At 43.0% G+C, this 25927-nt stretch overlaps 1 long non-coding RNA gene across 1 annotated transcript; it reads left to right on the top strand.

The window, feature by feature from the left end:
- On the top strand, positions 1 to 6740 carry LOC143482948 (uncharacterized). Its single transcript, XR_013122335.1, has 3 exons — positions 1 to 82; positions 2604 to 2736; positions 3779 to 6740. It is a non-coding gene; the product is annotated as an uncharacterized LOC143482948 (long non-coding RNA).
- Positions 6741 to 25927: the final 19187 nt, after the last annotated feature.

Below are 25927 nucleotides of genomic sequence, written 5' to 3'. Positions count from 1 at the left end.
GCTGAACGCGCCGCTCACACCGCTCTCTCGCCAGCAGGGAGATCTCTAAGCTTCTTAAGCAGCCTTTCAAACGGGGATTTAGGTAATGGTCCAAACACGTCCCAATATTTCACTCACGCAATAACAGAAATATACACTCGTTTTGTTACGTGTTTGTTGTAACGGCCAGCTTGCCAGTAACATGTCTGGTAGAGAGTGTGAGATAACAAGTCTAGGTGAGTCTAACCTAAAACGCACGACTCAATGTTACACGAATTGCGTTGCATAATGAAAAAAAACGACCTATTCTAAGCCTGAAGAACACTGTTGATCCCCCAAAGGCAAACGAACCGTTTGAGTTGCTGTTTTCTCCTGAAGTTGTTCATTTTCCTTCAGTAGTTTATTTTTCCTCCTCTCCGGTTTCCAGATTCATGTGCTAACGTTACAGCTAATTAAACGTTACCCACAAGCCTCCGACGCTGATGGCTAGACTTTGGCCTTACGTGGGGTTCTTTTATGTAGGTTAAAGCCACTAATATCTCCCCGTGCATATTAGCTCTTGTCATCTTGAAAGTATGTTGTTCTCAGGAATGACTGCCCTAATTAAAAAAGTTGCCCCGTTTTTTTTATATTAATCTACTCATTAGGTCCCAATGTAAGTACTACTGTAAATCAACCCAAAGGCCATTTTTATGAGAGATGGTGTTGGAGAACGCACGCTCCACCAGGTCACGGTTTGGTTTTCAATTAACGTGGTATTATTAAAGTATAATTGTCCTAATGATATGCTCTCGATTTCTTTGGGGACTAAGCCTTTAATTTAATTTGCAAAACCCATTGAACTTAAAAGGCTTCACGGCTCTTCATAGCGATGTTTGTGAAGTCTTTTAGGATTTTTCTGTGAAGTAAAGGTGAAAAATTTATCAAAATCCAAAAGGTGAATGTGTGTAATATTAAATATGATTTGTGTGTGTGTGTGTGAGTATGTGTATGTGTGTATGTGATGTGGACAAATATAAGCATCATGAGTGATATGGCGGACCACAGGCAACATTGTGTGTTTGGTTATTGTGTTGTGTGTAGGACCTTTTAGCTAGAAAACACCCAACATAGAACATGAATGAAAACGAGATGTGAATTTGTTAAGAATCTTGATTTACGCCTTTCATATTTCAGCAATGCACCAATATCAGTATAAAAAGGTTATCTTTACTCTGTAAAATCATCTGAAGTAGACCTGCTGGAAGTATCTGGGAGCTGAATAATCTGAACCAGGAATTACACTAACGTGTTCAACTAAGCGTACGTACTAGCTAAGCCGTCAAAGCCTGCAGTAAGAATATTCCAACAAGTATTTAAGACTAAGAAGATGGTTTCTCAGTATTCAACTAAAAAGACGTTTTTCATTATAGTTCTTCAAGGGACCATATGTAACAGAGAATCTATAAACTAAATTACAGTTTTCTGGCTGTTTAAAAATTTTTTATAAAGAGGGGTGTAAAATAATATCACGTGTTACTGGTCTTGTTAGTACACGAAATGTGACTTTTGGTTAAAGAGTAGCTCATAGTACACAGCAGTCATTCCTAAATCTTCCATACAGTCACAGTGGATATTGTCCAGTAGTACTTCATATGAGAATCATGTAATCCTTTATCAGATACAGACTTGAAAACAGTTGTGCAAGGTATTAATGATGAACTCCACTTATCTGTCTTAATTGTTCATGTGAGTAGTGGCATGGTTGATGAATGTTTCTGTAGTTTGGTAGTTTTGAACCTCATAAGACTTCACGTAGGGGCCTGGTTTAGGTGATATGGAATAAGAGGTCAGAGGTGAGGGGCCGACCTCAAAGGTCCGCTGGTAAACCGAACCTGAGTACAGTGTGGAACTGAAGAGCAGTAGAATAATGGAAAGCTATTCAGTTACAAAGCATTATGTGTAAAACTTTAGTAAACACTCAGAGATGCAATGCAGTGGAGATAAAGGCTTATTCCAACAATTTGGGAACGCTGGTGAAAGCTGAGGTCAGCTACCTTGGGTCCACCAGTTTACTCTCAGCGTTTAGTCTCACTGAATTCCAGGGTTTTGGTTCAAGGTCATGGGTCAGGTGTCCTTAAGTAGGTGTGGAAAATGGAGGTCAACCTTCATGTGAAGTTAGACTAGCCAGAAAAGTGCACTGTTTACTTTGCATTATATCACCTAGGACTTGAGCTTAAATGTTGTAATGTAACATAAATACTAGCTTCACGGAGTTGATCCCTGTAAATGTAAATGATGTCAAGGAAAAACATAAGTTATATAATTTATAAGGTGCATTTATAAGACAACGGCTTCTCTAAACTCAAATATTCATTGATGAAATAATGTGTCTGAGTTACAGAGCAGTCAAAGTGTCAATTATATGGTACATATTACCTGTACCTGTAATATGTAGCCTGACTCACTGATTTCACTTGAGTTTGTCAAGTCTTAAAATACAGGCTGTACTCTGTGATTTCACCTGAATTCAAATACAGGCTGTACTCTGTGATTTCACGGCTCAGACCAGATTAAAGTCAGAAGGTATTGTTGTTAGCATTAGTTCAGCTGTTTTGTTTCACTTTGTTTTTGTTTTGTTTTAGATATGCCCCACCCAAGAGAAGGATGCTAAATCAAGTATCTGTGATGCTGTATTGACACCCCTGGAATTTAATGACACTCAGAGTGGTGCCAGGTTTAATATTTGAGGTGCTCCAAAAATACTTCACAGAAGCAGTAAGTATTTATTTCCATTCATTATTCTTAATGTTATGAAACCATTACACTGACACCAAGTGGCCTGGAGGTTTTAAAGATGACATACTGTATTAAATCTACATCCATGTGTCAGAGTCACTCTGGAGCATAAATGGATTCACCTAGGATTACAATTTTATTCTTCACATTAGCAGCAGTTCTAGAATAATATAAGTAACAGGCAGTTTTGAGGCCCATACTCACCGTAGTTTAGAAGAATTAAGTTCTATCTAACTTTGCTCTCAGCCTATGGACTCCAATTATTATCCATATTGGATATTCACTTACCATTGCCTGCACTGTTTATTATCTCATTTGAGGCCACCTATCTTATATTGCTGCATGTGAGTTGTCCCCAATTAGTTTACTTAAAAATTGTTTATATATAATTTAAATATTCATATACATTAATATAATAAGTAAATGTAATTGAATTTTGTACAGGTTTGACTATTTCTGGTTTGGTCTTTAGCCATTATGGGTGATATGGTTGCTGTCTGTAGTCGTCTCTCATTCACACCCAGCCCGTCATCCTGCTGAGCTCTGCCTGAACACTGACCCACTTCATTACAGGGAGGGGGGAGAGAGAGAGGGAGGGGGGAGAGAGAGAGAGAGAGAGGGAGGGAGAGAGAGAGAGAGAGAGGGAGGGAGGGAGGGAGAGAGAGAGAGAGAGGGGGGAGGGAGGGAGAGAGATGGTGGGAGGGAGAGAAAAAGAGAGAGAGGGGGAGGGAGGGAGAGAGAGAGGGAGAGAGAGAGAGAGAGAGAGGGGGGGAGAGAGGGAGAGAGGGGGGGGGAGGGAGGGAGAGAGATGGTGGGAGGGAGAGAAAAAGAGAGAGAGGGGGAGGGAGGGAGGGAGAGAGAGAGAGAGAGAGGGAGAGAGAGAGAGGGAGAGAGGGAGGCAGAGAGAGAGAGAGAGAGGGAGGGAGAGAGAGGGAGGGAGGCAGAGAGAGACCTCCACTAGATGCCCCCACCCCTACCCAGTCCTCCTCACCACCTTCTTAACTCTCACTGTTTGGGCCAGTGACTCGGCTCAACAATGGGAGCTTGCAGGACTCAGAGATCAAACGTTTGGAGTGCTTCAGGATATGCCATGACAGGATATTCGTTTAGCCATCCATTGACAGAACAATGCTACCCCACTACTGACAGTCAAGAGCTGGCTACAGTAGTGACTACTGGGGAAGAACAAATATTGCATTAAAACTCTCCTGAAATAACCACAGGCTGCCATTCCAGATTAAGGTACATAAAAGAAATTGTCAATGGACAGTTTTTACTGACTATAAACAATTGTCTAATCTTATGTTTAATCATTGCTAAAGACCATCAAAGCTAAAGACAATCAAATTATTTTGCAATTTTAGACCTACATATTTCTGAATCAGTAATTACTATATTTATTTCTTATCATACTTTCTTATACACAGCAGCTTATAAAATGAAAATAAGTCTTCACAGTATTTACAATTTCGAAAGCCTCGGTCTTTTTCTTGAGTTTGGAGGACTTCAAGTTCTCACTTCTGTTAACTCGTGTACAGAAGAGGCCTCATCAACACCTGGCGCGAGGCACTGATGCACGAGGTGGACGACGGCAGCTTCACGAGCTCCGCGGGGACGCCGGTGGCGCGGCGCGGGCACGCGCCTCGAGGCTCGCCCAGTTTGTAATGAGCGCGTCACCCTCTCGCGAGCCCACCTTGGGCGAGAAAGTTGGCGGCGCTCCCAGAAGTCTCTGCGCGAAAGGTTAACTGTCATTGCGCTCAGCGGGCGGGACGGAGAGGCGCGTCACCGGAGCAGCGCACGCGAGCCGACTGACGTTAGACGCGCCTTGGACCGTCTTTATAGGGCCTGTTTCATACATTCCTGCGTTCATAATGTCCAAGGTTAAAGCTATAAAATGGAGCTACTTCGTGCTCCCCTACTCCTCAATATGACACAATTTTACAATTGTTACAATTTTATTAGTTTATTAAGCAAAATAAAATCAGCTGTAAATGTTTAATGTTTCTTCAATAGGCCATTTTAAAGTTGAGGTTTTAAAGGAAATTAAATATCCCTCGACTGTGGTGTGAAATTCTCGTTCATCTCAGCGGATTTAGGGCAGAAAACACGAGCCCTTTCACGAGGCGGTCATCATCATCATCACCATCATCATCATCATCCACGGTTAAAGGTCACAACAGGTCCGCTTTAAAATAAGCAATGAAGGATACATGTTTGATGCTTGCGAAGACAGATAAAAGTGGACTATTAGCATATTGTAAAGCCCGTTTGAGATTTTAAAATACATTAAATACATTTTCTTTTAAATTTTGTAAGTTTATTTCTCTTCAACCTATAACTACCGTCCATGTAAGGATGCTACAATCTATGTAATGCATATGTAAGTGCATAATTTGACAATGAATAATCAATAATTCTTCAATTTCTCCAGTTATTAGACACGTTAACGCATTTCGTTCGTATCGGTGTAGTCAGTCAAATGATGTAATTTGATGATGAAAAATGTAATCTAAAATCAATGATTGATATATATGAGTCACGAGACCAAAGTAGTTTACACATGCATAGTTTTAATTAGATTAACTGCAATGTAAAATAGACATTAAAATAGACATAAATGAAATGCAAGAATGATATTAATTCTTTTTTATTACATCTTATTCCATAATTTCTTCAGTAAATCCAATGATTACATTTTTATGTTTAGATACCTTTTACCCAGAAGTAGAAAAATGTTTTCCCAGTGAATTCAGCAACAACACATGTTAGCATTTCCCGTGTATCTTTACTACTGAAAGTTGCTTTTGTAGATTAGAAAAAACATGATTTTAAATGCCAGAAAGCCTGTTTGTTTAGAGCAAATCATTAATTCAGTTCAGTATGAGCTGTCAGTTTTGTTTAGGTAAAGAGCAGACAGTCTTGGCCTCTGGTGTCATTCAGCATTCATTCTTAATTACAGCCAATCAAAACTGTTGTTGGTGGAAAGCGCTGAAATCACACCTGTTGTCATTGTGTAGTAATTAACTGTAATTTTAGTTGGTTGTTAAAAAATTTAGTTTTTGCTTAATTGTGCTAGGAGGCAATTGTCATGTCTCATGTCACGCTAGTAACAAATGGCAGTATATTTCTCTCTCTCTTTCTGTCTCCCTCTCTCTTTATCTCTCTCTCTTGTTATGTCTGTAAGTGTTTAGGGATCTGAAGCGTAGTAATTAAGTAATTAACAGTGTTTCAGGTTTGGAGGTTGCGAGACGGAGAAGTGAAGGTGCTTTATATGAAAACGAACGGCAGGTATGAAGTGTTCTCCTCTGGTGCAGAGCGCAACAACTTGGGCCGAGAACAGATTGGGTCATAACAACACAAACACTAAAGTACTGATGCGGTTCACATGTTAACGTGGGGTAAACCCAACACAGCATGAGTGTGAAGAATAATCACACTGTTTGATAACTGCTGTGACACATTGTAGTTTGGGTGGCAAGACGCTAACATATTCCAGGTTAATTAATCCCTGAGTTTTGGATTACGTCACCATGTTTTTCACCTGACGATTATGGTAATTAGAGAGTTCTTAGCGTACATAATAAAACCAGTTCTGTCCAGTGTTTATGCTGGTTTTATGTTTTCTTGTGTGGTATGATAAACACGAGTGCCACATGTGCACACACTCCGTTTGTCTCTTAAATTCACGCACGCACAGGCTCGTGCACACACATGCATTTGCAGCCGGTCCCGTGCTGGCCCCAGTGTGGGCGTGGCCCAGTGTGGGGGCGTGGCCCTGAAGCTTCATGGCACAGTGTCAACGCTGTGAATCGACACCGGCCGAGCTGCTCGAGGGCGATAAGGATTCTTGCACGGACAGATTTCACACCAGCGCTGAAAGGCTGGCCGTCGAGGGTCGGCCTCCCCAGCAGGAGACTGGCAGCTCCGGCCTCGCCCTCTTAAAGCAGACCAGAGAAGACTGTCCCGCTGAGAGACCTGCCCCCCCCCCCCCCCCCCCCCCCCACAAACACCTGCCCCCCCCCCACACACACACGTGCACCGCCACCTCTGTGCCTCCTCCTGATTGGTTGGGAGAGGGCCACTGTGTGCCTGGTTCCCAGCGAGAATTGGGCACCTTTATGGGCTTCTTCACACAAACCCCAGCGATGAGCCTAGTAGGGCACAAAGGAAGAGATTACCTGAAGGTTACTGAGCGTGCTCAGAACAGCAGTGGAGCAGACATGCAGAGAGACTGCTGGACGCATACCAACATTTCAGAAAAGAGATGGACAGAACGAGAGGAAGAGAGAAAAAATGAGACTGATGCATATATATATATATATATATATATATATATATATATATATATTAGGGGTGGGACGCGATTAAAAAAATTAATCGAATTAATCAGAAGCTTTGTAATTAATTAATCGCATTTTAATCGCATTTCAGTATTTAACATGAGAAATATTAATTTAAGTTTAAATGATGAATGAATCAATGAACATAATCAAACTTCAACATCTTGTTTATTTTTCCACCAGTCTACTACACAGACCAATATATGAGTGCAGAAAACAGTTCAGAACATTGGAAATTCTGACCAAAAATGTTGTTTAATTTTGGGAGTTTTGCTCAGGATATTGGAAGAATTGAAGTAAATCAGATGTTTTTTAATACCATTTTAGATGGTATACTTTTCTTAAATTTCCCAGGCCTCTGCCACAGGCATCTCCATAGTGCCTAGAAGTGGTCTTCTGCATGTTCAAAGCAAATGACTGGATCTTCCATTCATCATCTATAATATGAGCTGTCACACAAAGATCATTCTTGTTGCTAACAGAGGTCCAGTGATCCCCAGTCAGAGCCACATTTGTGGCGCTCTTCACAATAACCTGTTTTACTTCCCTTTCACAATAACCTGTTTTTTTCCCCTCGTTCTTACGTACGAGGTTAAGAAGTACTTGGCGCTAAGAACGTTTTGGGAAACTCACCCCTGGACGGTAGTTCATAACTTGCATCAGTTGACGCAATGTGCAGCGCTTCTTGTAAGCCTTTATCTTCGACCACAGAGAGCGAACAACACAAATAATATGACGCGTCATGTATAAACGCGTGCGGAGTTGCGCGCTACGGTCACTCGCGAAAGTTTAATCCAGTCTTAATGGTCCAATGAAGGTACTTTAAAAACCAGGACATTTCCTCACTTTAAAAAAAACCGGGACGACCGGGACAAGATGTGAAATGCGGACGTTTAGGTCACCCTATCGTACTAGGAATACATTTAGCAGCTAAGTTATCATTACTGACCTGCGCGTTAAGCTGGGCGTACACTGTGCGATTTTTGGCCCATTTTCAGCCGATTTTTCACTCGTTTCGGCTCAATCGCGTGTCGTGCATCGTATAGTTTACACAGGTAAACGAGGAGCGATTCACACCTCACGACCAACTCCCGATCAGAAATCGCAGCATCGCAAGAATATCAAACATGTTTGAAATTCAAATCGCTCCTCGTGAGAGTATCGCACTGTTGAAGCAGCTCCACGAGCCGACTCTCCGCAACGAGTTAAGCTGGGCGTACACTGTACGATATTTTAAATCGTGTACTCAGCTCCAGCTCAAACTGTACGACTAAATCGCAGGGTTTAAAAATTCACAGCTCACGATTCACATACTCACACTATACGACCCGACGCTCTCATGCGATCTCACGAGGAGCGATTTGAATTTCAAACATGTTTGATATTCTTGCGACGCTGCGATTTCTGATCGGGAGTTGGTCGTGAGGTGTGAATCGCTCCTCGTTTACCTGTGTAAACTATACGATGCACGACACGCGATTGAGCCGAAACTCGGCCCGATCGAAAAATAGTCGCACGAGTGAAAAATCGGCTGAAAATGGGCCAAAAATCGCACAGTGTACGCCCAGCTTTAGTCGTACAGTTTGAGCTGGAGCTGAGTACACGATTTAAAATATTGTACAGTGTACGCCCAGCTTTAGCTGCAACATGTTTTGCGTTGAGGTGGTAACGAAGGGTAGAAGTGCTCCTGTGATAAGCGAACTCCTTCCTACATAAAGTGTAAATAACACTATTTTTGTTTGAACTTCCATCTGGAAGTTTCTTATATTTAAATTTCCCATCCACCAGCGTAGCCTCTTCAGTCATCTGCATCATGCTCATCTTATAGTGCGTCCATATAATCTGTATGCCTGGAACTCGTGCACTGAGAAACATTCCACGATGCAAAAGTGTATCTTGCGTTAAAATGCGTTAATTTTTTTAGTGCGTTAATTTTCCTGTAATTAATTAATCGAAATTAACGCGTTAAAGTCCCACCACTAATATATATATATATATATATATATATATATATATATATATATATATATATATATATATATATATATATATATATATATATACTGTATATGTGTGTGTGTTTATCTGTATTAAATTATGTGATTATGTGTAGGCTGTGAGCAGGTAGATACACTCTAAAAGTTATCAGCGTTAATGTCGTTAAGCATTAGCTACACCTATGTAGGGCTGAATGGGAGAGTTCAATCATGTCACAGGCGATCCACGCTCCCATATCCCCCAGAGCGGTGGATAATTCTGATATTGATCTGCACGAGCCTGTGACAACAACATAGCCTAACCTTACCAGTATCAGCGAGTCACCGCACCATCGCCCAGACTGTTGAGGGTAAAGGAAGCTTTCTTCCTTTAGCCTTTCATGATCATGTTGAATTCTGTTTTAGCACCAGTGAAACGATCAGAGCTGTTGATGCATTAATCCACTGGATTAACACCTACAATGTTACAATGTTGAATTACGTCTTAGACGCACACCATCTGAGCTGATCCCATCTGAGCTGTTCATTCATTGGGGATTTTCATGTGCACCTTTTAGATCTGAATATGTTGTCTTGGATTGATATGTTTTGTGTATTATGATCACACTGCAGTTAATACAGCAATTATTATTAAAGTTAACATAGATACAGTAGTTATGTGTCCTGTAAATGGGAGTAGTAGCATATAGCAACGCTCCATGTCCTGTCTGTACAGACATCCCACGCTCTGTCAATAAGGAGTCCTGAAAAGCAGCTGTAAGCAACACAGAGCAATATATCAATAAACACCAGTTCCTTTCATACAATAATTGTGATTTTGTGACCTTTCCTCGGCCTCTAGAAACACGACTACATCTCTCTCAACCGTTAATACTCAGAAGATCTGGCGTGTTTTCAGGGTTGCCATGGTGGGGCTCATTAGCATAATCGTGCACCTGCTCTACATTGCTAACCTTGTAATAGTACTTTCTGGTTCTAAAATTAATTCTATTTCTTTTTTTTCAGCATTAATATTGGTATTGTATGATAAGCATAATACATCAGGAAATTGAATTCAAAAGTCCCCGATGACAACGAATTAGCATCTTTAGGTCTGGTGAAGGCAGGAAGATGGTGTGATCCAATGATAGCACTGGCCCTTGGCCCCTGGCGGAAATACATTAATCATATGCTGCCCAAATCATGAAGACAGAATTCCTGCTGGACTTCTGAGGTGTAGCACCCATAATTGGATGATAATTAATTCATCATGTGATAGCATTTTAATCTGCCTGTTACAGCCTGATTTGATCTGTCCTTCGTTACCTACTGACCTTTCGTCACCATTCATTTACGCTGATCAGGGACCCTTAATGTCTAAATCAATTCTTTTTCTTTCCATACAATGCGACGTCATCTGTGTCCATGAAGACGGCTGGTAAGGGACAGCCAAAGATAGTTGGTCAGCGAGTAATAAACTCCTTCACAGAGATTCACTCCATGTTGACTTGTCCACCAGAATTTCGGGTTTTTACGCAGACGCGATGCTGCACCTGAGAACTGACAGACAAACGTGACCACGCAGGAGAAATTGGTGGTAATCGCTCCGTCACGCCGTGTCAGACAGCCACGGAACGGGATGTCAGAGCCCAATTCTCCCAGGTCGCAAGGTCCCATCCTCACGCCAAATCTAGCTGTCAATTAAATGATCTAATTACGCTCCCGATTGAGCGCATTTCAGAGTTTGTCAAGGTCTTTTAGTGTTGATGTTTCAGACTGCTCTGTGTTACCAAGCTGGCCTGCACCACCTGCACCACCTGCACCGTCTTCCTGACCTGACTGAAGACTCACCACTTCTAACCAAACTGAACATCTCCAGTGGATCTGATATGTGCATTCAACCTTCCTCTGATCGTGCCCCGTGTGAATATATTGCTGTATTTTTTACAGTACATCTGTAACTTTAATGCCCTCATAGGGTGATGTTTTAGTCAGTCTGTCACCTTATTAACATCTCCAATAAGCTGTAATCATCGTTAGATATACATGGCTGTAATTGTGCTCGCCTGTATCAATAGTCTATATTATACTAGATATAATTTAAATGTGATTACAGTATAAATTGAATGACATTTTGTGCTATATATACGTAAGCACATCTACTCTGTGTCAGTACACCACCGCACGTTTGATACAGATTTAATCTCCTAAGCTGTCAAATACATTTCACCATCATGCCTGTTAGTAAAACAATAAAACACATAGTACATTGATGGCAACATGAGCTAATCGTCATGATCCGTGATGTAACTCACCAGTTGATGTGTTAACCCCAAGCGTCCAGCAGGGGGCAGGTTCGCATTACAATAGAATGTCAAGCGTCCAGCGCGCGGCTCGCAGGAGAACACGCGGTACAGAGTAATGACAAGAGATCAATACAGACAGATCAAATACAGAACCGGTCCGTCTCGAGTACGTGATAAAGACCTGGCGAGTACTGCGACTGCTGGAATAATTGCACAGACTCATCACAATTTATTGTGTAGTTAAGAATTCAATCATATGACTGTTGAGTAACGAGGAACTGCGGGACATTCAAATGTCGATCAAATCAATTACAGTGTTTTAGTTGAAAATCTAAAAAGCAGAAAATTGTTAATCAAGCTATGCGTTAATATCAGACTTTATTGCTGCAGATGCTTAAGAGGTAATTGAAAAATTAATAGCCTGACATCTATGGGGAAATAGCACTCGATAATGCATTAATGGCATTACAATTAGCATGAGTGAAAACCTCTTTGTCTTTTTGTGTTGATTCATATCGCCATTAAGACAATAACCAAGGAACCTTTGAAGATTCCCTTCATAATTCATATTACTACAGTTTAATATATTTTTCGTTATGAAGTGTGGTCAGTGACTGGGTTGCCAGATTCTACTGGAGGATTTACTCCTATTGCAGCCACATTATCCTACAGCACACACCACACTGCACAATAACTGACCACCCAGTACAATCTGTACACAACAGATTGACTTCAAAGTTCAATGTTCGTTGAACAGCAACGGTTGTACATCAAATCAGCAAATCATATCGACCAACACACGCTGTCAGCTCTCGTAAGTCTTTATTTGTTGTGTATCTATTCCTTCTTAATGTGTTCGGATGAAAAAAGACCTGCTCTGACTCAGGTTCAGTAGTTTAACCCTCTCAGTGTCTCTGAAATTATAAAAACGACAAGTCAGACTGTGCAAATTAGGACAAGATGTCTCGTTAGTAGTTAAACACAAACATGAACACTGCTTTGGAAGCATACATGTCTTGTTAGCTTTTAATAAAATGTGTGAACTCATAACAATTACATTTTATTTTTGGACGAACAATATTCAGATAACCAGTGGCCTATATCAGTTTCATTGGATGATTTCTTAAAATTTATGTGTCTCGTCTTAAAATAATAAAGTCCTAATAAGAATGCATTTCGTCAATTTTATTTGACATTTTGGCCAATGTAATAAATAAACCGTTTTGGACCTTAATGTACACACAGATTAAAAATTAACCGAATAATTGTAGGCTATATGTGTGCAATATGCGGTATTACATGACGTGTACACACGTGTACACAGTATTACATGTTTTTGATGCTGCTCTTGTGACCTCTGAATGAAGCCGGCAGCACACAGGTCACCATTTCTGACGGCTGTAGTCGGAATATGTGACCCGTCTGTAGCGTTAAAATGAACCGTCAGTCCAAATGTGCAGCTGTTGTGATGTGCGACGCTGACTCTCTGATCACAGACATAAACATCTTTGTGCAAATGAACGTGAGAGAAAGAAAACACCCGAAGACATTTCAACTGGTGTTTATTTATTATGAAGGTACATTGGGGTCTCATATTCTGATGACTGCACATCGGAACAGTGATTGTTTCTGTTTTTTTATGAGACAATAGTGTTATTAGCTCCAACACCTGAGACCCTGTACAATAAAGCCCATGTGATACTTCAAACAACTTTCAGCTCTCACTACAGTTTCATCTTTTAATAAAATCCCCTTGACAAACAAACCTTTATGCTGCATGAGCGATAGAACATTTCTTTGGTTACAGGCACAATCTCTCTCTCTCTCTTTCTCTCTCTCTCTCCTCTCTCTGTCTCTCTGCTTTATTTCATTATGGTTGATGGACACAAGTCTAAGGTCACACTTCGCAATGCTAGAACCCATGAATCCATAACAATATTAAAGATCTAATATTGATAACTAAGACGTGTTCTCCCAGCGCCTCTGACACTACTAGCAGGTCCTCCTTTAGCCAACCGAGCTCAGTGAGATGAATACATTAGATCTCCAGATTGAAGCCCTACTGTACATCACTTTAGGATGGGTCACAGATCACAGACCTGCCTGTATGAAACAACAGTTCCTTTGTGTGGTGTTAGGAGCATGTGGGTTTTTTTTTTTACAATAACATTGCTCACACTGTGAAGGTGTAGAATTAATTGGCAGCGTGGTTAAAATGAGACCAATTTAGGCAGCACTGGATTAAATTAGATTCGGAGGGAAGGTTCAGCCCTTGCGATTTCCACACACAGAGCTGTGCGGTTTTCTGCTCCGTGCAGGTGTAATTGTGGAGGGAGGCTTCAGGTTAAACACCCCCAGCTCAGCTGCCGTGCGTTCTGATTCAGTGTAGGCCACTTTCCCCCAGCCTCTCTGAACATCGCGTCTCTCTGTGTGTGAGCTGTTTAAGCACCTGTCACATACATTATTCATGTCTCCATTTCACCAGCAAATTTCTTACCTGACACTTCATGATCCAATTAGCTCCGAAATGATTGTGTGTGCATTCGTCACCTGTAGAGAGCACCAACGCTCGCGCTAGCCGCACACCGCACACCGCACACCACACACCGCTGCGAGCTTTTGCAAGAGTCATTTCAGTGTGTCTGAAAAGCGATCTTCAGTGCCTCGAATACTGAAGTGTTGTGTGAAGAGATGAATACATATTGAAAATAAATGTCAGTTACCCACACCCACCCACACATACACACACACACACACACACACACACACACACACACACACACACACACACACACACACACACACACATCTATACATGCTCCTCTTCGCTGTACAGCTCTGTTTTTTAAGCATTCTGTGATTTAACGGTGACGTTTTCTTCTGGCTTTCTGCTTGCTGCACTCAAGTCTCTGTGAAGCGGAGGTGAGGAGGTGGTGGTGCTGGTGGTGGTGGTGGGGGTGAGTGTGTGGGTGGTGGTACTGGTGGTGGTGGTGGGGGTGAGTGTGTGGGTGGTGGGTGGTGGGGGTGAGTGTGTGGGTGGTGGGTGGTGGTGCTGGTGGTGGTGGTGGGGATGAGTGTGTGGGTGGTGGGTGGTGGTGCTGGTGGTGGTGGTGATTGTGTGGGTGGTGGGTGGTGGTACTGGTGGTGGTGGTGGGGGTGATTGTGTGGGTGGTGGGTGGTGGTACTGGTGGTGGTGGTGGGGGTGAGTGTGTGGGTGGTGGGTGGTGGTACTGGTGGTGGTGGTGGGGGTGATTGTGTGGGTGGTGGGTGGTGGTACTGGTGGTGGTGGTGGGGGTGATTGTGTGGGTGGTGGGTGGTGGTGCTGGTGGGTGGTGGTGCCCCCACCTGTCCTGTCTGGGTCAAGACTGGCCTGAGTGATGCACACCAGTTATGCAACACATTCACCAACTCCAAGCAAGAAGCTTGTAGTGACAGATAAGAGGAAACGAAAACCTTTTTCCCCATTAGGGATTTCAGGTTTGTCATATTTCCTATTAGATGATAATGATGGAGATGTGTAATGGCCTAAATAACACTAATACCTCTATTTCTATGTACATTTACTTTAATCGGGTTTATTAAAAGAGTATGAGGGCCACATCATGCATCACTTATGCACACACACACACACACACACACACACACATATACAAAACACAATATAAACACATATGACACATATGACTATAAACTATCATTGAAGCATAGATCACCAATTTTAATGCCATTTTAAATGCACACTGACCCAGATTAATTCCTATTTAGTGCATGGTAATGGCGAGGACAGCCAATCACCTCGCTGGATTAAACATCATGCAGATGATTGAGAGTAGCACAATCAAACAAAACCTGCAAAGAATTATACAAAAAATACAAATGACATCATTATAAAATTCTGCACAGCAGTTTCCCCAAGAAAAAAACATTATAACTGTACGCCGGAAATACTGCAACACCAACGTGCTTAGAATGATCCTGGCACTCCTATTAAAAATATGAACATTATATCTGAAGTCCTTTAGGAATCTCACCGCTCCACAGTAACTATAATGGTACGTTGGCTGTTCTTGATTGCCGTGTAATTATAATAGCACAAAATTGTTAATGTAGCTAACAATGAATCAAATCTAGAGGGGGCCGTGTAGCACCATCTCAGTTGTTTAATGGTAACTGGTCCCCACTGCAATGCTGCAGTAGACTATCTTTAAAGTGATCTAAAGTGACGTTGAGGTTAAAAGAAATTGATTATTAATAATGTAGATTTCTATAGTGGGGAAAATAAGTACTTGATACACTGATTTTGCAGGTTTTCCCACCTACAAAAGATGGAGAGGTCTGTTTATCATAGGTACACTTCAACTAACATCTTAAAAAATCCAGAAAACCACATTGTATGATTTTGAAATAATATTTATTGCATGAAAGTATTTGTTCATTTACCAACCAGCAAGAATTCTGGCTCTCACAGACTACAGTGAAGGCTGAGAAGACGAACTACGAGGACACTAGGGCTATGTGGACACTAGAACCACAAGGACACTAGGACTATGAGGACACTAGGGCTACGAGGACTATGAGGATACTAGGACTATGAGGACACTAGGGCTACGAGGACACTAGGACTATGAGGACACTAGGGCTACGAGGACACTAGGATTATGAGGACACTAGGGCTATGAGGACAATAGGACATGAGGACATTAGCCGAACTGTTGGTACAATCATTAGACAATGGGAGAAACAGGATGTCAATCTTCCTCAGTCTGGGGCTCCATGCCAGATCTCGCCTCATGGGGTAAGGATGATTGTGAGAAAGGCCAGGAATCAGCCCAGAACAGGAGGACCTGCTTAATGTCCTGAAGAGAGCTGGGACCACAGACTCAAAGACTTCCATTAGTAACACACTCTGCCGTCATGGATTAAAACCCTGCAGGGCACGCGAGGTCCCCCTGCTCACGCCAGCACATGTCCAGGCCCGTTTGAAGTTCACCAGTGACCATCTGGTTGATCCAAAGGAGGCCTGGGAGAAGGTCATGTGGTCAGATGAGACCAAAATGGAGTGTTTTGGTATCAACTCCACTTGTTTGGAGGAAGAAGAGGGTTGAGCACAACCCCAAGAACAAGGTCCCAACCGTGGAGCATTGAGGTGGAAACATCAGACTGTGTGGGTGTTTTTGTGCAAAGGGAACAAGGCGACTGCCCGTAGTGAAGGGAGGATGGATGAGGTCACGTATTGCGAGATTTTGGCCAACAACTTCCTTCCCTCAGTAAGAGCACTGAAGATGAGTTGTGGCTGGGTCTTCCAGCATGACAACGACCCAAAACACACAGACAAGGCAACTAAGGAGTGGCTCTATGAGAAGCATTTCAAGGTCCAGGAGTGGCCAAGCCAGACTAGAACCCAACAGAAAACCTTTGGAGGGAGCTGAAACTCGATGTAAGATCTGGAAAATATCTGTATGAAGGAGTGGTCCAGAACCCTTGCTGTAGTGTGTGCAAACTTGGTAAAGAACAACAGGAAACATGTAACCTCTGGGACCGAAAACAAATCTGTACTAAATATTATGTTCTGTTTTTCTATCACATCAAATACTTATTTCACGCAATAAAATAAAATGCAAATTAGTTATTTAAAAATCATACAATGTGATTCTCTAGATTTTGTTTACTTTTCTGTCTCACAGTTGAAATGTACCTACTATAAAAAATACGTACAAAATCAGTATATCAAATACTTATTTTCCTCATTGCATATATTGATCAATGCAAACAATTTGTTAGAGATGCTCTTCAACCTCGCCAGTGATGTGATACAGTATTAGAGTAACATGCAGCCTCCAGAGCTGACCTGTGACCTGTGTGTTCTGTGCTCACTTTGATCACACAGAAGGTTCCTGTTTATCAATCTGCTGTATGTTGCATAAGACTTCATATTTCATATATTAAAAATTAGATCTTCCAGTTTATTATTATTATTGAGTTATTTAGTCGTGTTGGTTTTCATGTTCCTTAAAACCAAAAACACCAATCAATCAATATACATTATTTGATTCACCACCCATCACATACAAAGTTGTCTGTAATGCATGCGTAGGTATGAGCTTGCAAGGTTACAGTCAGTCTTCAGAGAAGTCCCGAACTGTCCTGCTGCCTACAATCGGGACAGGGCAGCCTCCTCTTCCTCCTCCTCCTCTTCCTCCTCAGCACTGTTGTTGTAGCTCTTGTTGAAGGCTGTGTAGATCAGTGGGTTAAAGAAAGAGTTGAGTACCCCAGCCACAGGAAGACACTCCTCCAGAGAGGCGGGACATGACAGGAGGAGAGGGGCGTGGCCAGCTCAGCCAAGAAGATGGGGATCCAGCAGAGGACGAAGACGCCAATGAGGATGAGGACGACCACACACACACACACACACAACAAGAAAAGCTAGTAATCATAGCTACAAATAATAGCTACTAATACAGTTTTTGACGACTGCTAACGTGCGTTTGTCCAATCTGTAGTCACATTTTCAAAACTCTAAACACATTGAACAAAACATCAGTCTTCAGTGGCTATATAATTAGCACAATTCATTTTGTTATGGCACAAAATGCAGTCATTTTACATGTTTCTATAATGTTTATATTTTCTATACACACAAGGTTATCCAATAACAAAATTCTGGATCATTTTTGCCTTATTTACAATTGCTTGCACACAGCATGTCAAAAATGAAAACCTAAGATTCTGGAACCTTAAATGCAAAGTTCTGCAAATACAAAGGCAGCTGAAAAGCTATTACTGTAATACATATTTTTCGCACATTTAGATCAATGAAATAAAATGTACAGTAATATACCGGTTCCAGAAACAGAAATGGAACAGGTGGGAGGAAACACGAGGACTGTGACGATACGGGGTGAGCGAAGGACGAGACACCGGATCCTTGCTGTAGACGTCACTTTATTATGTAGACACAGAGATTGCGCAATAGCGCACGAAAAACATACGACGCTTACACAGAAACGTGTAGACTCTAGACAACGACGAGCACAGGACACTGCGCGAACGCACATTAAGTAGACAAACCACATTAGCCCCACGTGATGACGAGACGAGGCAGAGGTGAGACGGATAATCACTAGACGTAACCACCACGAATATCCACAGACGCAAACAATGACACGTGGACTACGTGAACACACGCCCAAAGGGGAGGGGCCGGGGTCCTCAACGTGACAGACGCCCCCTCCAAGGGCACTACCCGTCCCGGGGTGCCAACAGGACCGAGTGCCCCGAACCCACGACGATGGGCGGATCCGACGCGCTCAGTCCTGCGTCTGGGAGGTGACCGCCCTCGGCGAAGCGTCCGTCACGAACCACCTAGAACCACCTCCCTGGGAAGACCAGGGAGAAGACGCTGGACATATTAAACGGGACAGAAACAAACACACAGACTGGCACACATACACATAGAGGCACAAACGGGAACAGGGGGTTTGGCAAACATACGGGAAGACTTACAAACACTGGTACACACACTGGCAAACGCGCCTGGCGCAGCGCGGCCGGCGAACCCTCCGGAGTCAGCCCTAGGCGCGGTCACTTCCATCTCCTCCGTCTCGCTCCTCTGGCTCCAACTCATGGGCTGCTCCGGGCTGCCACCCCGGGAGCAGTCCATCTCCACTTCTCCGGAGCGGTCGGAGGACGACCTCCATTCTCTCTTCACGGTCGCAGCAGAGCATTCAGAGGGAGGCGGACCGTCCTCTTCCTCCGAGTGGAATTCGCTGTCCGTGCACTCTGAGACGCCCGAGTGCACGGACCGCGGACGTTCTTCCTCCTCTTCCTCACCGTAATCGGCGGGGTATGCCGAGTGCTCCGACGGAGGGTAGTCTCCAACGTCTACCTCCTCCCCCTCCCCTTTGACGGAAGAGGAACCAACGGGCGGAGGGAGGTAGTCCTCTTCCTCGGACTCCTCCTCCTCCTCTGACCCATAGTCGAGTCTGGACGCGTCTTCCAGCAACAGGGGGTAGCCCTCTCCATCTCCACAGTAGTCCACGGTGGAGGTGTCGTCCAGAGACGGGGGGTAGTCCTCCTCCTCTCCACCATAGTCCACCGTGGATGCGTCATTCATCGAGGGGGGGTAGTCTCCCTCCTCCTCCTGCTCCTCCTCGGAGTCCTCCTCTCCGAACTCGCTCTCTGGGGTGGACTCGGTAGCACCCATGACGAATGAGCCCACCCTCAGAGGCGAGAGAGCGCGGGCTGGAGGAGCGTGTCTCTCCCTCCAGATTCTCACCGCGCCCTGCCGGAAGATCTCTGCCAGATCAGGGTCTCTCTCCTCGACCTTCTGGGCTGAGGTCAGCTGGAGGGCGCATACAGGGTCTGACATCAGCTGTTCCCGAGTCGGCGGGGTTATGCGGCGCGGGGGCGAGGAGGAAGAGCGGTGGTGCCTTTTGCTGGGACGCAACGCCTTCTTAGGCCGGGTGGCGTATCCTGGCATGTTCGGGTGTCTCTGGTCGGCTCGTCGTTCTGTGACGATACGGGGTGAGCGAAGGATGAGACACCGGATCCTTGCTGTAGACATCACTTTATTATGTAGACACAGAGATTGCGCAATAGCGCACGAAAAACATACGACGCTTACACAGAAACGTGTAGACTCTAGACAACGACGAGTACAGGACACTGCGCGAACGCACATTAAGTAGACAAACATTAGCCCCACGTGATGACGAGACGAGGCACAGGTGAGACGGATAATCACTAGACGTAACCACCACCACGAATATCCACAGACGCAGACAATGACACGCGGACTACGTGAACACACGCCCAAAGGGGAGGGGCCGGGGTCCTCAACGTGACAAGGACATTTGTGATGGGACAATGTAGCATTGTGTCATTCTCATGTCATCACAAACTGGTTTATAGACCATCCAAGAGTGATGTCCCTTTTCCTCCCGCCCATCTCGCCTTTCCTCAACACCACTAAGGAACTTTTTTCAGTCTGGAGGTGGAAGGTGTATGATCATCGGTCCCAAATCGGGACCAAATGTCCCTCTTAGATGCAATGGATCCCGGCTGCAGAGACATTTCAGCTGAAGACTGTCAGGGGTGAATAAGGCATACCAAGCTTTTCTATCTCAGGTGCATGGCAAGGGCCAAAATCAGATGTAATGTGGATGAAAACATGTGGCCAACTACTGAAGACCGTTTAGATTACATGTAATAAGAATTTTCAGTTTTATATCCTGTTTTTTCCCCCTTGTGTGGCTTTTTTGTATATGTGTATTTTTACACATATGGGACCATGGCTAATTATGTTTACAATTATGGTAATAATGTTTTGGGTTAGGCCACAATTTACAGTAATGTCCCTAATACAGTAAAATATACCCTTTACTACAAAACTGTTACTGACTCATTTTTTGTCTAATCTACATTCCATATAGTACCTAACAGTAAATATCACTCATTGTGTAGACAGTATGTTGCCAAAAATGTACATTTGAAAAAAAAAGTCCAAATGAAGCGGATTACAGTAAAAATAAACTGACTAAGAAAACAACAGATGTTACTGTAAAATGTCTGTTGTTTGCTGGGAGAGAGTAAAATATTACATGTAATACTGTTTCTGTATTGCCATCAAATGTTAGTTTTTTTACAGTGGTTGTGCACTGTTTGACTATGTTCATCTCGAATAGAGAATCTGTGCTAGTGTTTGAAAGAATGATTGGATACTGAACCAGGTTTGCTGTGTTTTATCAAAGTTGGTGTATAAAGAGAAAACTTTGTTTGCGTTGTGAAATGCAGAGTAGGTATTTAGTTACAGTAAGAAAATGCACTTTTGAACATGATATTAAGTATTTGGCTATTTGTATGAGCTAAATGTGTTGCTGTGTTTAGAGTTTTGAAAATGTATCTCAAGTATTGAGAAACGCATGTTAGCAGTCGTAAAAAACGGTAATAGCTACGGCTGTTCTCAAACAAAATAACTGAAAGAAGGATTTCAGATGCTTATTATTTGCTGTTTGTTGATAGAAACAACAGTGTTGTAATACCGCCTAAGAACAAAAGAGCTTTCTAGCTATTATAGCCATTCGTCTAGTGTGATCCTCATCATGCCACATGTGAGGGTTACGTTTGTCTGAAGGGGCAGTACGTGTTCAGGTAGTGACCTCATGCTGTTCACGTTAACGGAGTCTTTAGGGACAACATGACCTAAAAGCATGTTCATCTTAATGTGACGATTAACTAAAATGTTATGGAGAACATGTCTGAGAATGCTAACTTATATAATGACCTACTGACAAAGTACAAGAATGAGCAAAGGAAAATCATTTGAATAGATGTTTCTCATCTGAGTTATTGGGCCCACGATGTTTGATCAGAGGCTTATGGTTTAGTGGAATTCTAGAGATCATTTTCAAAGACTCTTCCAAAAGTGACAAAAGCGATAGTGACAAAGAAATGACAATAAAGTTTCAAAACTTTGTTTCAAAAAAAAGTTTCAAAACTTTAAAGACAATAAAATTTCAAAACTTTAGTGTAATTTGTGGAGTCAAAATAAATCACAATAAACTATAAGTTACAAAAAATACAATCCAGTATATATTCATGTATCTAAAGTATTCAAGAAAGAAGAAGGGTATGAATGGCACTGTGCTGAAATGCTGAACATACCTCAACATTCTCCGTCACTGGAATAACAGAGTTGCTCTTTCTGGACCCCATCCGAAACTTGGCTGCTTTGTAAATCTTTCAGTAGACAAAGAGAACCACACCCAGGGGCAGGAGAACCACACCCAGGGGCAAGAGAACCACGCCCAAGGGCAAGAGAACCACGCCCAGGGGCAAGAGAACCGACGCTCAGGGGCAAGAGAACCACGCTCAGGGGCAAGAGAACCACGCCCAGGGGCAAAAGAACCACACCCAGGGGCAAGAGAACTGATGCTCAGGGGCAAGAGAACCACACCCTCGCTGCCGTGCACCACGCTGTGATTGGACGGGGACAGGAAGCTGCCATTGGACATATGGAGGATGGGGCGGGACAGAATCCCTTACAGCCGCAACTAGGCCGAGCAGAGAGGGAACAATATGTGTGAGGATGCGTGAGGAAACGTGAGGATACGTTTGCATGGCAGATCTAGCCAGCAGCACAGATTACTGGGGACAATCAGCATGTTGCATTCCAAAATCACTTGAGCCATTAAAAAGTGATTGTAAAACGTGAAGTGTGAGAATGGGATCATTAACACTAATATCTTCACTTATGGCATCATGCATATTTTGATACATTTCAGTCAGGTTTCCGCTCCCTTCACAGCACTGAGACAGCTCTCTTCAGTGTACTAAATAATCTGCTCCTTTCCTCTGACTCTGGCCGTACATCTGTCCTTCTGCTCCTCGAACTCACTGCTGCTTTCGACACTGTTAACCATAACATACTCCTCTCACGTCTTTTCAGTATTGGTCTCTCTGGCACTGTGCTATCCTGGTTTACATCTTATCTTACTGACAGGTCTCAGTATGTTAGTATTGGGAAACACAAGTCCATTTCTGCTCCAATCACCCAGGGTGTGCCACAAGGTTCCGTTCTCGGTCCCCTGTTATTTATCATATACATACTACCTCTTAGCAATATCATCCGTTATTTCAGTCTTAATTATCACTTTTACGCTGATGACACTCAGATCTACCTTGATTTCAAACCAACAGATTCCTTCCTTCCTTCCATATAAACCCTGTAAAGCTGCTTTGCGACAACTTGAGTTGTTAAAAGCGCTATACAAATAAACTTTGATTGATTGATTGATTGATATTGCTGTCCTGTATTCAGGAAATAACACACTGGCTAAACTGCAATTTCCTCAAACTGAACGCATCTAAAACAGAACTCCTAGTTATCGGCACCAAGTCAGCCATCTCTGCCTTTCCTGAATGCAGCCTACTTGTTGATGACATCTCTGTTAGCCAGTCGCCTACTGTGCGTAATTTAGGTGTTCTGTTTGACTCCTGCCTCATGTTTGTACCTCACATCAAATCAGTCTGTAAGTCTGCCTTTCTGCACCTCCGGAACATAGCTCGGCTTCGGCCCATACTTTCACCTACACCTGCTGAAACCTTGGTTCATGCTTTCATCACTACTAGATTGGATTATTGTAACTCACTGCTCTATGGTCTACCTGCAAAAACGCTTCGCCCTCTTCAGTACATTCAAAATTCCGCAGCCAGAGTCCTTGTGTCAACTAAAAAATTTGAACATATCACTCCAATCCTCCATAAACTTCACTGGCTCCCAGTCTCAGAATGCATCCGCTACAAAATCCTCTTAATGACTTTTAAACCCCTCCATGGCCTCACACCTGTCTACCTCTCCAACCTGTTGCACCCTCACGTTCCATCGTGTCAGCTCAGGTCCTCTAACTCCGGTCTATTAACCATTCCAACACTCAGACTCTCCACTATGTGGCAGATCTTTCAGTGTTGCTGCCCCCACTCTCTGGAACTCTCCACCTTCCTCTCTTCACTCCTCTGCCTCTCTTCCTATTTTCAAAGCTCAGCTAAAGACCTTCCTATTCTATCACTACTCCCACTCTCTCTGATACTCCCTAACTCTCCTCTCTTATGTTTGACTAAGTTTATGTAAAGCGACCTTGAGTTTGTGAAAAGCGTTATAAAAAATAAACTTCTTCTTCTTCTTCTTCTTATTATTATTATTATTATTATATGAAATCCAACTAAATTGCTCTCAGTCATTATAATTCCAATAAATGAGAGAGCTAGGTTTTTTTTTATACATGTGGTGGCAAGTACTAGATTATTTACTGTTAATTAAATATGCTTTTCTTCACCAAGTTGCTTACCTTACTGTTCCAACAGCATTAAGGTAAACATTAGTCTACATATCATATTTTGTAGCAGACTGAGGTCTTATTTGCTTCAGATGACCTAGAAAAACAGGCAAGATGTTCACACCAGAATGTGTGTAAAGGGCACTCATACCACGCAAAAAAGCACCATGATCTGACGTTAACGATGTGTAGCTGAAACAGCACCCTGTGTGCATCAGGTGTGATGGTTCAGACAGGAGGCGTATCAGTGTGACGGTCATGAGGCATTCCTGTCACCCTGAGCTCTCCACTTTCCAAATTCAATTAGGCTAAAAGCAGCAAACTGGGAAGAGAGAGAGGCATAATGGCTTTCTTAGGTGTACACTGAGAAAAAGAAACCCAAACTAAACCTAAACTAAGATTAGTTCAATAAAACACAATTTGGAATGAATAACTGTCTCCCGCTGGTGTCCAGTGTGAGTCCCTGTCTGTACTTGGGGACGCATGTGAGTCTCTGAGCTTCACCAGGTCTTCACTTATTGTTCAGCATGGCCTTGGTAATCAGGAGAACACATATAAACATGCATATAAGGGTTTTATCATTACAACCAATCTATTGAGCAGGTCTTTTGAAAAAAATTGGAAACAACATTTGTTTGGTTGAAAAAAGGTACATCGTAAGTTGTTGAGTGGGGGGGGGGGGGTGGCGAACGCAAGTTGTTGAGCGGGGGGTGGCGTATAACGAGGGGGCGCCATGTAGCGTTTGTTGTAAAATAAATGGGTCTTATTATTTACAATGAGGGGGCGGGACACCTCGCCTGAGGGTCCCCCCCTTTCACCCCCCCCATGGCGCCGGCCCTGGGCCACTGCTATAGTTGAACTATAGCAAAGCTGCCAAAAACTCCTTTTAAAAATTTGCCCTACTATTATGACTTGACAAAGAATGACAAAAGTGATTACGGCTCCTGGATTCAGCGCAGGATTCACTTCCCTAAATGCACGGAGTGAAACGTCCTCCTGGACCTTTAATGTAAGTGACTGCAAGGAAAAGAATGTTCCAACCACGTCTAAACTGTGCACAACAACAAAAACTATGAAACTACATATCAAACTACACTATTACATTATTATATCACAAACGGTCACACTATACAGACACTGTAAGCTTTTCAGGATGACTTGTTTGGAACGACAAATGGCAGAAGATTCTAGATCAAGACTCGATGTTTTGTTGCCTATTGTCATGTTGCAGAGAGGCAATGTAAATTAAACTATTGTATAACCATGACAGAAACATTAGCTGCTGTGAAATAACTTTTCTGAGTGAAACCTGCAAAAAGTCTGAGAATCCAGCCTGAGTTTGACTGGGTGTCTGAAAAGCCTGCTTGTAGTGTGGTCTTTTAAAAATGATATGCATGTGTGTGGGTGGCACTAACCCACACTGATGCCACCTACCTCACACGTACACCCCCCACCCCAGGTCTTCAATGTTGACTCATTAATGACTGCTCAGAGAGCCCAGGTTGGAGTGACCCCCACCCACCCAAACTGAATAGCTACTGATTGTGCAGCGGGTCTCACTGTGTTCCTGTAATTGTACGGTGGAAAGCTTTACACAGGGTGTGTTCAATGTGACGTTTTTACACTACATTTACAACACTATCATAATCGATAACATAAGCTAAAGTCTCATAAATACAGCCTTACATAATACTCTTTAACGGCATTACTCGTAT

The sequence above is a fragment of the Brachyhypopomus gauderio genome, chromosome 19 (genome assembly GCF_052324685.1).
Source record: "Brachyhypopomus gauderio isolate BG-103 chromosome 19, BGAUD_0.2, whole genome shotgun sequence".
NCBI classification, from domain to species: Eukaryota; Metazoa; Chordata; class Actinopteri; order Gymnotiformes; family Hypopomidae; genus Brachyhypopomus; species Brachyhypopomus gauderio.
Note: the sequence above shows the minus strand (reverse complement) of the source record. Positions and strands in the feature narration are given on the sequence as shown.